Source organism: Tachypleus tridentatus, chromosome 8, assembly GCF_004210375.1.
Source record: "Tachypleus tridentatus isolate NWPU-2018 chromosome 8, ASM421037v1, whole genome shotgun sequence".
Lineage (NCBI taxonomy): Eukaryota > Metazoa > Arthropoda > Merostomata > Xiphosura > Limulidae > Tachypleus > Tachypleus tridentatus.
This window is the reverse complement of record NC_134832.1, coordinates 57,344,700-57,358,792: the sequence shown is the minus strand read 5'-3', so window position 1 is coordinate 57,358,792 and position 14,093 is coordinate 57,344,700.

Genomic DNA, 14,093 nt, shown 5'->3' with positions numbered 1-14,093 from the left:
CGATACCAATTTGACAGAGATGGGACCGGTATGGCCAGGTGGGTTAAGGCGTTCGACTCGTAATCTGAGGGTCACGGGTTCGAAACAAATCAAACCAATTGACGGAGATGACTCCTCTTGTTATGGGTTAGCTGGTCCTTCCGTTGTATTGTAATGTTCTTGCAGTGCACAAGGGCTATCTTCGCTTCTTGCAGTACTAGGAGAGGTATTTTTTTTTTTTTGTCTAGTATCGTGCATGCTGATGACATTCTATTCGGTCGAGAATATTAATTACAAGTATGTTATTCACGAAATAACAACTGAAATTGTTAAAGATTTATTATTTAAATCAACACTGAAACCCTAAACTTTATATTTCGGGTGAAAAATTTGCCAATACTAGTATTTTGCGATTTCGAGACTTTAAAAGTACTATAAATAAGATAATTCAGGGTAGTTATTAGTTAATACTGTCTTCGGTAATGTTATGAGACAGAGGACAGTCTAAAATGAATTGTTTAAACTCTTGTAAGCAAAATGCCACAAAATCTCTGTATCGTTCGCTTCAGGTGTTGTTTTTTTTTGTATACCAATAAATTACATTGGGTCACATCTACACACTGTTTCATTTCTGATATTAAAATTCTTAGCAGTTAAGCTGGCATATTTCAAAGGTACGAAAAGCGCTAAAGCTGCTAAAAATAAGATGTAGTTCTTCGCTAATGTCCGTGGCCCGGCAAGGCCAGGTGGTTAAGGCATTCGACTCTAATCTGAAGGTCGCGGGTTCGAATCCCGATCGCTCCAAACATGCTCGCCTTTTCACCCGTGGGGATATTATAATGTGACGGTCAATCCCACTATTTATTGGTAAAAGAGTAGCCCAAGAGTCGGCGGTGGGTGGTGATGACTAGCTGCCTTCCCTCTGGTCTTACACTGCTAAATTAGGGACGGCTAGCGCACAAAGCCCTCGTGTAGCTTCGCGTGAAATTAAAAAACAAGCACTAATGCCCCCCAGCAGCAACTCTGAAGGGTTAGTAACACTTATAATTGAGATTTAGTACCCATGGTGGGCACGGCATAAACCGACCATTGTGTTCCTTTGCGTTTAACAGCAAGTAAAGGAATTCACAAAGAATTAAAAAAAATAGTAAACTTAAGAGATGTATCAGAATGAAAGTGTTTTCTATCTTTTATTTTAAATATTTACATTAGATTTGAAGATTAACACAATCCAATCATACGAATTAGTCATTACCCTATAGATGTATAAAACACATATAAATTATTTTTAGACTTTTCCCCTGGATACTCAGAACAAGTATAATCATATTATAGATACGTCATTTGTTGACTCGTATCTTAGAACAAATGTGATCACATCATACAAAGCTTGTATTTCAAAACTCTCTAATTGAAATAGTTACACATATATTTAAATTTTATTTTATTGTTTTTTGTTTTTTGAATTTCGCACAAAGCTACTCGAGGGCTATCTGTGCTAGCCGTCCCTAATTTAGTAGTGTAAGACTAGAGGGAAGGCAGCTAGTCATCACCACCCACCGCCAACTCTTGGGCTACTCTTTTACCAACGAATAGTGGGATTGACCGTCACATACTAACGCCCTCACGGCTGAAAGGGCGAACATGTTTGGCGCGACGGAGATGCAAACCCGCGACTCTCGGATTACGAGTCGCACGCCTTAACGCGCTTGGCCATGCCGGGCCATTTTTTTTTTTTTTTAACTATCATGAAGACAAAATACAATTCATAATATGAGATCCCTTTAGACTCTTAAATGTATGTTAAATGTGGGTACAAACGTATATACGAGGGCTGTTCAAAAAATACGCGGACTGACGTCATAAAACAAAATGTATTTAGAAGTTACAGGTCTGGGACCCTTTCAAAGTACTCTCCTCCCCAACGCACACACTTATCTCAACGGTGTTTCCACTTGTTAAAACAGTCCTGGTACACTTCTTTTGTAATGTCCTCCAGCTCCTTCGTCGCATTTGCCTTAATCTCGGGAATCGTCTCAAATCTTCTTCCTTTCAAGGGTCTTTTGAGTTTGGGGAACAAGAAAAAATCGCAAGGAGCAAGATCAGGTGAGTAGGGGGGGTGGGGAAGAACAGTGATCGAGTGTTTGGCCAAAAACTCACGAGTTCTGAGGCACAAATTTCGCAGTAACGCGGTGCATCTTCAATTTTTCGGTCAAAATCTCGTAACAAGATCCAACTGATATTCCACACTCTTCAGCAAGCTTCCTGACAGACAGACGTCGATTTGCCCGCACCAGGGTGTTGATTTTGTCGACGTGGAAGGACGTCCAGGACGCTCATCATCTTCAATGGACTGTCGACCATCCTTAAAACGTTCAAGCCACTTGAAACATGCCGTACGCTTCATGGCAACATCACCGTAAGCCGTGTTAAGCATAGCAAAAGTTTCAGTCGCAGATTTTCCAAGTTTAACACAAAATTTCACAGCAAGTCGTTGCTTTTAAGGTCATTCATTCTGAAATCCGCCAAACGAAAAAAATCGCACTTCACTTAAAACCGCGTAGCTAATACACAAATGAAGATATCTGCAATCGGGAAATGGCGTCGTAATCAGCTGATCTGTGCAAACCTAGCGACACCAAGCGGATTCCCCTGGAACCAACTAGAGCCGCGCAATTTAACAGTCCGCGTATTTTTTTAACAGACCTCGTATATATATAATGCACCCTGTATCTTTATTGTATTTTTCCTTATAGTTCATGTATCGAGCTCACGACATATTTCTGCACGAAATAGAAAGTCAAGAGATACACTGACAATGATTTAGTTCATAAGCTTAATAAAGTGAATTACGTCACGGCCAATGAAGCAAGTAATAAGTTTCATTCGTAATACAAGACTTAGTTGAAAAGGATTCAGTTAGATGATTTCAAAAACGCACACAGTTCAAAAATGAATTGATTCAGATAAATTTTGTTTCATAGAGAAAAAAAAAGACATATGGGCTTAAAACAAATGTGTGGGGGTAAGACGTCTGCCAAAGTTTTCTGGGTGTGTAAGTTTTGAGTTTAACATCCAGTTGATATCAGTGAATATTAAAACTTAAATCGAATAAAATAGGCTCTTTTTTATATATATATTTAAGTTACGTTGCTTAGAGGTTAAAAAAGGTGCTGGTCAAAGACCGGCTAGATTTCACCTCCTTAATAGTGATACATACCGAGCACATTTAGGTCTGGCCTGTTTAGTTACTCTCGTCCCGGGTACAGAACACGTTAAACAAGTTATCGACCAATCATAGCCACGTACCTGCTGTGTGTTCTGTTGTTCTGGGTCCTACGAAGGTAGGACAGGAAGACAAAGTTTTCTTTCAGAAGCTAGCCAGTGTTAGAGACTGCAGCAGCAGAAGCGAAAACGTGAACCATTCGACTTCAGGTTTAGGTTGATAAAGTGACCAGTGCAGACTCGGGAGTATTGGAAAGAGAGATAGCGCCTTTAAAAGAAGTTGTATGTTATGTAAAGTTAAAGATAACGTAGTAGTGATGAGGAAATGGGGTAATCATCGCAGTCTGTGCCTTAACAATCGAGTTGAGCTATCGGTTAAAGCAGGTAAGATAGATAAGGTTGTGTTGTTTGAAATGGTTTGATCTGAGGGGATCCATCATGAACCTCGAGATCTGCAGACCTACATAAAAGTTACATCTAGTAGAAACTGGATGTCAAATCTTCTATATTGCGTTCAATGTCTTTTGTGCCCCAAACGTTATTTGTTATTTTAAATATAGTTTCAGTTGTGATTTATTTTTATGTGAATGTCTCCGAAAACATTTCAAAGTTGTTGTTTTTTTTTTCCGTTTGTTTTGAAACTGCTTTGATGATATGGTAAATAAATGGTTAAAGTAGACACAACACGTTTGCTTCCTTCAAATGTGTTGTTTTCGTAACAAAGATAAAATGTTCGTTAATGCAAAGCCGCTTATTTATGACTCTGTGAACTTTGTGCATTGGTAGGACAAAAAATTAATAGTACGATCAACGTGGATGGCTAAGTTTGCGCTCCCTCTATCGCGCAAACTTCTTAACCGGTTGACCTTCAGATTTCTATAATTGCATAACTTCACAATTTATTTACCTAACGAGACGAAAACCACTGGAAATTCACGCTCAAATAATTTTTATATTAATAAAAATTTCGTGATCAGAACTTTTATCTATTATACTTTTGATAACAGTTTTAGTCGAAACTTGTTTTTCTTGGCGACGGATGAGGGGGGGGGGTTCTTGTTATTATTTTAAAAAGAATTATTTTTTTTAATTGTAACGAACAAAATTTAAAGGACTCCATTTATACTGATTTTGTTGCCGTTTCTACAAACCTCCGGCTGAATGTGGGGCCTAGACTGAATCGTTTGTGACCTAATTGTTCGTACTAGTTCATAGCTTGCGACGCGCTGCCACGTGGAATCGTGCTCACGGTAAAGGAGTGACAGTCAAGCCCCATTATTCCATCAGATAAGTGCTTTACAGTAGATACTGTTGACTAATTTATCAACAGTACTTTATCAGTTTAAAATTACTGGCGGTGTGCATAAACATCTGATAGTCAAACGAACTGAATTTGACTGACTGTAGTTACGAGAAGGGATAACCCCCCAAAAAAAAAAAAAAAAAAAAAAAAAAAAAAACAAACAAACATTGTAACACTTGTGTGAAAGAATAACTCCTGACCATAATATTCCGAAAAATAGAAGATGTTAATTATTTATAAATTCTCACGTAGCTCGGCAGTAAACTGGAGAGCTTATAACACTAAGTCCAAGGTTCGATCCTCCACAGTAAAGAGAGTGCAGATGACGTATTGTGCATCCATGCGTTTAAACTCGAGCAAATATTATGCGCTAATTACTTAATATAGAATATTAATGTTTTGTTTTATCACATTATAAATATAACATCCTGGGTTTTTGAAGACATGAATGTTGAAACGTTATTTTATCTCTAACATGTGTATGATATACAAATTCATTTTTTTTTCTTTTTTAAATATTCAGTAAGATTTATGATAATTGCACTCATTGGCGTTTACTTTCAAACGTTTTGTTTTTGTATTTAAATAAATTTTGGATCAATTCGTGTGATTTTTGTCACGAGAACTGCCCCGTTTCTAAATATACCTGAACCCCCAGCAAGAGGGTTTATCTCTTGAGTGGATACGGTGTGATATTGATGATGCAGCAGTGTGGAAACAATAGTCTATTTGTCGAATCCCTTTCCAACTCGAAGAGGTTTAGCTTATCTGCTCAGAATTAGAGATTGTTAGCATAGCTAGTATTTATGTGACTTTGGGCGAGAACCAGGGGCGGACAGCAGTTTTTTTTTTTTTGCATCCTCTGATGGCACGAACGATAAACTTTATGAAGTTTGTAAAACTAAAATAGACACAATGATATCTCATTGTGTAATTTACACTTAACGACAAAGAAACAAATTTGCTTGTCACTGTTTAGAAACGGGAAGATGTCAAATAAACTACACATCAATAGGTTTCTGACGCTTTTGTTCACGTATCAGATGTACTTACAATTTTCTGTTTGTTTCAAATAGAGAAGTGGATGCTGTCTAGCAATGTTTGGAATCGGTTTTAGGTGCAATTTTTTAATTAATTGATTAATTAGAAAAAACTTTTCATGCTTCAAACAAAAATTTTGTGATGAGGAGACATCCATTTGAATTAAAAATTTATCTCGAGACAGCTCGTGTGGTTTATTAATATAAAGTTAGATAACAATATTTAGACTTCAAGTCATTATACAAGTTTTAATGCCCATACCAGCCGTCTCGAGATACAACAAACATTTATTTTTGGTTGTATTTTTGTACTTAAATGCAACGCTATACAACGGGCTATTTGTGCTCTGCTCACCAAGGGTATCGAAACTATTTCTAACGTACGTGAGGGAAGCTTTATTTACTGAAAAACTTTATTTTGTTTAGAATAATCTTGTTTATTAATTCACAGTATAGTGCACAACGAAAATACGTGTGGATAAGACTTCTCTTGAAAACTTGTAGTTTTACCTATAACAACACTCGTTGTGAAGAACTGACAAACCTATAATAACAAAAATGAATAAACAAAGAAAAAAACTGGAACAACTCGACAATTTTTTTAAAAAAAGTAATTTACACTGTGGTTACTATTGTAATGGCGGGAATTATATTGACACTAAGTTTGTAATGGTTTTGTCTGTATGTTTGTTTTGAATTTCGCGCAAAGCTACTCGAGGGCTATGTGTGTTAGCCGTCCCTGATTTAGCAGTGTAAGACTAGAGGAAAGGCAGCTAGTTATCACCACCCACCGCCAACTCTTGGCCTACTCTTTTACAAACGAATAGTGGGATTGACCGTCACATTATAACGCCTGCACCGGTGAAAGGGCGAGCATATTTGGTGCGACAGGGATACGAACCCATGACCCTCAGATTACGGGTTTTGGGAAAGACGTGTGTTACTTGGGACTTGGTAACCAATAATGTCATAAATAGAAAGGTATTTTAAAATCTCACTATTTCTATGGCCAAGACATGTTTAGAATGTCAGTAATTATACCTTATTAAAGAGAAAAGAACAACTGTGTAAAAGGTATAGAATAACATAACTTTCAGCTGTGAACTTTATATTTATTAAATGAAGGACCACCGTATAAGTTTATCGCTAACAATTTTCAGCTATTAGTTTATTTTTCTTGATGCAGTAGCGCCGTATAGGATTACCACCATGCTAAAACATTTCATCTGCTAGTTTAACCTAATTTATTGTTCCAGCTTTACTCGGTTTTCTATTTCCGCAAAACCGAATTAATTCAATCGTCCTTAATTCGCATAGAAGTTGAGGATTGCTCATGCACTGCAGACTCTGACGTCACCAAGAAAAGAAAAGAATCGACAACCTTTTTATTCTTTTTTCATAGTTGTGGAGCTTTTAAGAAGTACATAGAAGCTAATAATCTGACAAAACCACTTCCACAACATGTGGAACTCGTTACATAATTGGTGTGTGTAATATGTTTCTTATAGCAAAACCACGTCGGTCTGTCTGCTGACTCCACCGAGGGGAATCAAACCCCCTAATTTTAGCGTTGTAAATCCGGAGACATACCGCTGTACTAGGGGAGGACACATAGTTGGTTAGTTAAACCACTGATTCAGTAAGTTCTCTGCTTCAACTTGCATCGATAGCCTTTATATTACGTGCGTGTTTCCTTATAGCAAAGCCACATCGAGCTGTCTGTTGAGTCCACCGATGGGAATTTTAGCGGTGTCACACCAAACATGCTCGCCCTTTCAGCCGTGGGGCGTTCTAACGTGAAGGTCAATCCCACTATTCGTTGGTAAAAGAGTAGCTCAAGAGTTGGCGGTGGATGGTGATGACTAGCTGCCTTATTTAGTCTTACACTACTAAATTAGGCGACGGTTAGCGCAGAGAACCCTCGTGTAGCAATGCGCGAAATTCAAACCGATCTTAGTACATAACGGGCGTAGCTTTCTGACACGTTGTATGTACATTTTGTGTAAATGTCTGTTTTGTTTTGTTTTCTACTTGTGATAGAAATTGATAAGTAGTGGATTAATAATTTAATAAACAAGATATTTAAAACAAAATCTATGTTCATTTTCAGCTTCGTATAGCTGGCATGCTGTCTAAATCCATTTAGTAAACATTGTTCTCCTTTACTAGGCTTTCAATCCTGTGGGTTTATTTAATTCGTATATTAAAATCTATTTCTTGTTCACTTTGAACTACTGGTATTATTTTCTCCGATACGATAGCAGTAAGTTTATGGACTTGCAAACCTAATTAGAATCCAATGTTTGATTCCCCACGATTGATTATGTTCTAAACTAACAAATATCTCATTTTATTTCATAAAATAAGTTATAATGTTCGTTGTCTTAAAGTTTAATGTTGAATTTCACTCGCTAACATTTCTAATCGTTGTTAACATTACATGGAGGTAACGGAGATTCGTGTTACACATTGTTTGTTTGAACATGAATCGCTGGCATGTTTAATTCTTGGGTCAATGAATGAAACGTTTCCTCAAGGATCATGGTGTAATGTAACATTATGGAATGGTTTCTATTCGATATATTCTTGTCTATATCTTTTTAAAGAACAAAAACATGGCAAACCCAAAACACATTAATGTAATAATTGAACATCTCGACTGCTGTTGTCCTCTACCGGCACAAAATCGACTCGTTGTCCATTCGCAAAATTTGTTATTGAAACTTTACTCTTGGGGTCTTTTTTGGGTAAATTTGGGGGTCTTTACTAGCATACACAATGGGCGGGGAAATAGGCTTACAAAAGTTAGGCTAGTTTGTAAGAGATATTCTATCAGTGGATGGAGGAAAATAGCTCTTGCAAGCACCCCCCCCTCCGTCTTCCATTTTTCCTCTCCCTTCCTTCACCTTAGTCGGAGCCTCCGGCTAAAGTGAATATAGGAATGCAGTTTCGGCGGCATTCCTCTCGTCTTACCGGTCTCGAGCCATCCCGAGTGGTTCATGGAAAAGCACGATAAAATCTTACGCATCTTTCTCGTCACTGCATGCGTCCTCAATCACGTGCCAGCAAAGGCAAAAAAAAAAAAAAAAGCTAACCTTCGATCCCAACCTACAGCAACTAACATCTCGGCGCCATGATGGTGCCTTGTTCAAACAGGTACACTGGAGCAGCTGTAACAAAACCTTTTACAAACTGCATTCTTCGGTAGAGACATGTATTCCATTTTTATCCAGCCGTATTGTTCAATGTTAAAAGTATAAGAACTTGGTTCTTATAATGTTACAAACTGAAATTCTCGTATACTAGCATACTTTATATTATTATTGTGTGGGCGTATAATGTAGACAACCCTAATAGTTTCGTACAGATGACCAAACAATTCGCTTGTTCATAAAATGAATTCGCATCTTTGACTAAAACGCCTCATCTATTTAACAATGAAGTTATATTTGAACTGAAGAACCTTATTTATATTAATCTATTATTACGACATTCAGAGTTAAGTAACATTAACTGTATTTGTTGTGTTTCAAGTTAACGTCCATTGTTTTTCCTGGTCTTAACTTTGTATGTAGCTTGCTATTAATTGTTTAATATATTCTCCTACTGGTAATGAATTTACGTGGTATTAAACAAGGAAAACCATTTTCAAAAATCGTGGTTCTTATCCACTTGTTAACCCTTGATGTAATGAAGTCTCAAAGCCACTACTTTTGTCTTTTAATTTTCAAAATGTCCATATATGAACTCGCTAGTGTCGCTATCTATAAATCCTTTCGTTGTGATTTGTATTCAAAATTTATTATTTTGAAACTCGGCAGTCTCTAAATCCTTTCATGGCCAGGCATGGCCAGGTGGTTAAAGCGCTCGACTCGTAATCTGAGGGTCGCGGGTTCAAATACCCGTCACACCAAACATGCTCGCCGTTTCAGCGGTAGGGGCGTTATAATGTGACGGTCAATCCCACTATTCGTTAGTAAGAATAGCCCAAGAAATGACGGTGGGTGGTGATAACTATCTGCCTTCCCTCTAGGTTTAACTACTATATTAGGGATGGCTAGCGCAGATAGCTCTTGAGTAGCATTGCGCGAAATTCAAATCGGCCAAACAATATCCAAATATATCTTGACAACTACACGTGCATACACCGTGTCGCTTCATTTCATGTAACGATATTTATTACAAGCTGTTTTGTGATGCTTAAGATCAAAGAAACTAATAGGTGTCTACCGGCTTTTTGTAAGTAAACCACTTGATGAAAGATCAAAGCGGGCTTGTGATGCTTTCAAGCAAACTGTAGGGTTTTGGAGTTTCTTTCAAGATTTTGTTACGAAAGTAAAATGCACGCAAAATGATTTGAACATTGTTTGTAGCCCGCTCCTGCTAAAATGTGTGGTCCGATACTCCAGTTGGAAGGAGCTCAAACAGTCCACGTGTAACAGACTTGAGGTAAAAGAAAAAAACTGCCTGGGAGGCGGTTCATACAACGATACTTCGCCAGAATCCTTCTTGTGTTTTAATAAGCATATTGACATCCTAACATCAATATTATTATGATACAAGTTTACTTTTCAGGATATAGAAAACAAATCGCATTATAAAAAAAACAAACTATGGTAATAACTTATTAAACTAGCAACATTTCGAGGAGAAAAAACAAGTTTGTATTCTAAAGGAAATTGCAGAGGATTTCTTATCCAGCTGTTGGTGCGTGCCTAAATGTCTTTTACAATACTATATATTGTTTCTTAAGCAGGCGATGGTTCTTATTTAATTTCGTACAGATTAGATCATATCTAATAATAGTACTGTTGTAAGGTTTCTCGGGCAGGTATTGGTTCGTGTTCATTTGATACAACAACGCAAAATTGGTAACCAACGGCTTTAAATTTTCCCTAGCTAGAAATTCATGTTTTCTCCCTCTTCTATAAATTGTGAGAACAAATTAATTTCGATATTGCTAAGAGCAACTTCCCGCTGGCCTCTTCTGTATATAGTTTGTACGGTGTTTTCAAATATTGCATTAAATTTCTGTCAAAAACTGTTGTTCCTGATAATTAAAATCCGTTCGTAGATTTTCAAGCTGAAAATGGAATATAAACCAGAAACCTGCTGCCTTCATCTCGTTCTGCATGTTTTAAGTTATGGCCACGAATACGAAAGCCTTTTTATCTGACAAATGTAAACACAAAAATAATATTTTAATTAACAATAAAATTAGAGTAGGAATTGAGTACCAAAATTAGGGAAACAAGGTAGGAAGTGACGTAATAAAATGTCAAAACCTGATTGGTATTTAACACGCTGCAACTTCAAAGTAGGCGTTGTCATCGCTCTATCTATTGCGATCAATCTAATTTCAATCAAGTTTTATCAGTATCTAATTTTTTTCCTAAATACCCAGAAAATTTAACATGCTCCAAAAACCGATAGTTTTGTTAGCATTCTGTTAACCAACCCCCTTACCAGTCAGTTAGCTATGTTTCCCATAGTTAAAGTATGACTAGGGGAACTTTCTGTGTCTCTTCCAACATCAAACTCGCACCTTTGTTTTTTATAATGTCTTGCATTTCGTCAGACTCGTATAACTTGATTACATACGTGCACCTGTACTTGGTTGCTGAAACAAAGTTTATAAACGTGTATCTGAGAACGGCTGCTATGAATATTAACACTTATTGATAAGGAGAGAACAACGTTTCGATCTTCCTAGGTCATCTTCAGGTTAAAGTTTGAATGTGACCCAGCCCTGCTATCTTTATAATGCATCAGAACAATTTACTTTAATTATAATTTATCAGCAGACAGGTTAACTACAAAGGAATACAATTTAAATTACTTCTTTATCGACAATTTTTGTTTTAAATTGAGCCACGCTATCATTTACTACCACGTGGTAAGTAATCACTAGATTAACAGTTAAGCCTAATATCAGCTTTGATACTAGGCATTACTTTAGTTTAGCGACGTATAGGGTTAATACTATACGAGTACGTGTATAGAAGTTAGGCTTAATTAAGTTTTTTGTTTTGTTTTTGAATTGAGCCCAAAGCTACTCGAGGGCTATCTGTGGTAGCCGTCCCTAATTTAGCAGTGTAAGACTCGAGGGAAGGCAGCTAGTTATCACAACCCACCGCCAACCCTTGGGCTACTCTTTTACCAACGAATAGCGGGATTGATCGTACCATTACAATGCCCCCGCGGCTGAAAGGGCGAGCATGTTCGATGCGACCGGGATTCGAACCCGCGACCCTCAGATTACGAGTCGAACGCCTTAACCCACCTGACCATGCCGGGCCGGTTCGAGAAATTAAGTACGGAGAAAACTTGTGATTTTCGGAAATCGACAGAATGTAAGCAGGTTGTAATGAGCTTATAAAGATCGAATTTATATTCATTAATTTCAGATAAATGTTAATAATTGTATTAGTTTATGAGAATACATAGCTTTTAATCGTGTGCGAAGATTAACTTCCTTTAGGCTTAATAGAAGTTTTATTGTGCATGATCTAATTCAAATAAGTTTTTGAATTATTCGGAAATCCAAAGATTCATTTCACTTCGGACAGTTGTCTAAGGATTTTTAGGCTTAAAACATTAGAAACGTTATTGTAAATAGTTATTTTTATTATTATTTACATTTCAGATGCGGAACAAGACTAGGGAACCATACTGTAGTAGTAGTCTTTAAGACCGTTTTATAACTAAACATTTTGAGACTGCAAGTATTTTATATCACGAGTTTAAAATAAGTAAAATGGACATATCTTACGACCTCATCCAGGCACTGTAAGTTTACATTACATTTCGTTAAATGTTGTCTTGGTCTGAAACTTGAAGTACATTCTTTTAAATGTAACGTAACATTTAACCCTCATTTACATTAAAAAACAACAAACAAACAAACAAAAAAATAATGTTGCGAGTTCGTTTATTATTGGGTGGGATCTTTTTTTGCACTTGAAAAATAATATATACCGTACATTTAAAGATAAATCACCTTATTTCTCTGAGAGAATATTGTTTATCACAGGCAGTTTAGTCGCAGACGGTCCAGCATGGCCAGTTAGTTAAGACTCGTAATCCGAGGGTCGCGTGCTCGAATCCCGATCGCACCAAACATGCTCGCCCTTTCAGCTTTGAGGTCATTATAATGTGACGGACAATCCCGCTATTCGTTGGTAAGAGTAGCCCAGGAGTTGGCGATAGGTGGTGATGACTAGCTGCCTTCCCTCTTGTCTTACACTGCTAAATTAGGGATGGCTAGCGCAGATAGCCATCGAGTAGCTTTGCGCGAAACTTGAAACAAATAACACTCGTAGTCCTAACTTCAGATATGTTTTAAAATAACGTTTGACAGAGCTTTCAGAAACTAACGCACTAATCCCCAAACACAAGACCTTAACTTTACCCTTCAGTTACAGATACACACTAATTCCCACTGTCAAAGTGGCAGTAAAACAACTAAATCACTTAATATTTCAATGCCTCGCTAGTTTTTCTATTTGGAATATACAGATTTGGATGAATGCAAATTAGAACAGCAGCTAAGAAAGTGAACATAATAATAAACAAAAACTTGCGCTTATACTAAAAAAATTTCTTCACTACCTTGTAGTATATTTTAAAAAGAATTAAAAGCAGGACACGACTACAGAAATCCATTACGAATTATTACCTCAATTATTCACAAACGTGTGTCGAAATCTAATGCCATAAAGTAACAGCTACAGTATTGTTCGAACATTGATTAATAACCTGTCGTAAAACGTTTCATTTAATTGCGAAAAGGTAAAACGAAACGGTCCTACGTGACAGCAACGTAATGAGTATAATCCCAAAATTAACACGTTTCTCGAAAATGGAATAATTCGAATTCCACTTTATTCGAAAGCAAGAAGCTTCAATGTATATTACTGGTTTCCCCAGGTCTTCAAATCCGTATTAAAGTTAACCCAACGTATAAAAATACAACTTAGCAACTGATATTAAATATAAAATAAATGTTTGTCGACCTTTTACCCTAAAGTCTGAATAGTATTTTTGTATTTTTCGGATTTCTCGCAAAGCTACACGAGGGCTACTTGTGCTAGCCGTTTCTAACATAGCAGTGTAAGACTGGAGGGAGGGCAGTTAGTCATCATGTACCAGCGCTAATTTTTGGGCTACTATTTTGCCAACGAATAGTGGGATTGGCTTAGCCATATAACGTTCCCACGTCTGAAAGGGCAAGCATATTTTGGTGTGACGGGGATTTGAACCCACATCTCTCAGATTGAGTTGTGCGCCATAATCGCCTAGTAATGCTGGGCCCATCTGATTTGTAAATGACTTACGTGAACTTTGTAATAATTAATGCACGTAATCTAGTCACGTAATAACAGTCGTTGAAAATGTGTATCAACAATGCCTTGACGATCACTTTGTTTGTCGTACCTAGGAAGTTAGTTTTGCACTGGTATTGAACAAAAGCCAGTGAAGGCACTGGATATGGCAGATTTAGCGTGCTTGACGTATTATGAGTGTTTTAGTTTTTTTTTGCTTTA